The sequence below is a fragment of the Octopus bimaculoides genome, chromosome 25, assembly GCF_001194135.2.
Source record: "Octopus bimaculoides isolate UCB-OBI-ISO-001 chromosome 25, ASM119413v2, whole genome shotgun sequence".
NCBI classification, from domain to species: Eukaryota; Metazoa; Mollusca; class Cephalopoda; order Octopoda; family Octopodidae; genus Octopus; species Octopus bimaculoides.
Genome location: NC_069005.1, coordinates 2,759,229 through 2,762,022, shown reverse-complemented (window position 1 = coordinate 2,762,022; position 2,794 = coordinate 2,759,229).

Sequence of the window (2,794 nt, the reverse complement as noted above, 5' to 3'; positions counted from 1 at the left end):
TATATATATTAATGTTTGTTTCTTTGTTGACGCTGCTGTAATAAAACAAGCTTTCATTAAATTGAAGGATTATTCAATATTTTACTTTTTGCTGAGCGAAATTTATACATTAACAAGAACAATATTTAAAGTCTCCGACGATTCAGCCAGTTCTGCCATTATAGGATCACCAGTTGAGGGCTTTGCAGGGAACACGGGGCCATGAAGTTTCTGCTATAATTGCAAATTAAGTGGAAGTACAGTTATCCTTTTTTTCTTTCTCAGATATGTTACAGATGCCAAAATATATTGTAACGTTCACAAAATACCCGGGCAATGCCGAGCATATCTCTGGCAGTTTATACAGCCATAAATACTTATACAAACATAAATTCATGAATATGTGTGTGTGTGTGTGTATGTGTGTGTGTGCCGTGTGTGTCTGTAATTGTCACTAAGTGTGGTTAGTGTGTTAGGAAACAACTACATTGCTAGAAATAAGAGCTAAACCGATCTAATGGTGCATTTAACTACAGCATTAGCACCTTTAGCTGTTAGTGCTGGCAATGTATGTGTTTCCTAATACCAAGGCACATTTAGTTACCATTACATATCTTTTCTTTCGTGAAACATTGCAAACTACTGTTTATAACTTTATATATATATATATATATATATATATATATATATTTACATATATACGGAAGTCTTCATTCAATGTCCGAATATCAAGTCTGCTGGCAAGCGTTTGGGCGATCCGGAAATATAGTACAAGACAGTTGCCTAACGCAAAATACAAGAAGACTGAAGCCGTAACTAACCGGTCATTAAGATGTCTTCTTACCACACTGCTACGCCTGCGTCTACCTAATAAAAATGTCAGGGATGAATGTTGGTCGAAATAGCAGAGAAATATACCAGAAAGTGCCTCGTGCCTTGATAGAAGAGGGAGAAACATAGGATAATGCAATTCGAAAGATCAACGAACAAATACGGCGGTGGTTATGTGGAAAAAATGGCTTTCATTAGACATCTGCTTCATATTGGGCCTTCCTGGGGCTAAACAAAGACATCTACAACAGCAAGAACAAGTACAACTCCAGCATCCTCACGGTAATGGCATCAACAAAAGAAAAGAAAATATTTATTTACACCTTTTTATTGATTTAAATAAAAATCCATTATCAAGATAATATGATTTCCAAGTGAAATACATGCCTAGAAGGATTCTCCTAGCAGAATTTTTTTTTTTTAAGATATGAGCTGATGATAATGATGGTGATGATGATGATGATGATGATGATGATGATGACGATGATGACGATGACGATGACGACGATGATGATGATAACTACGACAACGATGAAGTCGAGGTTGATGCTGATAATGAATTGACGGTTAATAATAATAATAATAATATTTATTATTATTATTACTATTATTATTATTATAAGTAGTAGTAGTAGTAGTAGTAGTAGTAGTAGTAGTAGTAGTTGTATTGTTGTTGTTGTTGTTGCTGTTGTTATATAATGATAATAATAATAGAAGTAATAATAATAATGAGAATAATAATTAATATCATTATTGTTATCATTATTTTTATTATTATCATTATTAGTAGTATTCTCATCATTATTAAGATTATTATTATAAAAATAATGATTGCAAGCATATAAGTTATAAATAACGTTGTAAAAATTAAGTGTTCATTATTAATAAAATAAAAATTGCTTCATTTTAATGAGAAATGATAATATAATGGTTATATAATGCTAAAAATTATTTAAACATCCAAACGACAAAAATCAAAACCAAAAATTGTTGTAAAAAACATATCAAATTATTAAAACGTATTTATTAAATATTAATTTAAATTGTAATCTTGAATTTAATAACAGAAATTCTTATTACCTGGAAATTGGAAGTCTAGGTGATTCGAGAATAAATAAATTATACTTTGTTTTAATTTCACACATCGTAATGACGTTGCATATTTGCAAAACTGTCTTCTAATGTAATGTAGATAATCAGATATAACTTTAGTCGTGAACTAGCATTATGTAAAGCCTAAAGGTTATACTAAAAGATAGGATACTTTGTTGTGGGCAAGGAAAAGATGTGCTTCCATAACTGTGTTCTGTATGAACACGAACGACAATGACTTGTCCATCAACGTTCTCTCAGAATATAGCAAGACTATTACATGTGTTGAATTCATTCACCCCATACATACGCATGAGTAACTCACTATCAACCAATCTATCTAGCTAGCTAGCTATCTGTCTGTCTCCCCTCTCATCGCTTGTCTATGTATTGACTCTACTGAGCCACTACTGCGGAACACCTGACCCTTCTTTTCAGGCCAACTTTAAAAACAGATGAATTGCTGTTAAGCATTTAGCCTGGCGTGCTAACAATTCTGCCCGCTCGCTGCCTTGGTAACGACCGAGTAGTGCAACATCGTGCGTCTCAGGAGACCACAACTGTTTAACAACCTCCCAGGGAACCTAAGAGATTTTGCAAGTTGTAGATGTGGAAAGGTTCAAAGAGCACAAATTTCTGTCTGAAATCCCAGATGAGTCCACATCACGACTTCGTTCAGCTCGCTTCTTCACAAAAGTAATACCGAAAGGAGACCCTGAAACACTGAAAGGTGGTGGTACTCCAGCATGGCCCAACCTCTGAGTGAAACCCCTAAGATTGTAGAGGAAAATAAGAATATCTATATGCATACACATCTATCTATGCCTATCTATTTACCTATATCTATCTATGTCTATCAATCTACCTATCTCTCTCTCTCTCTCTATATATA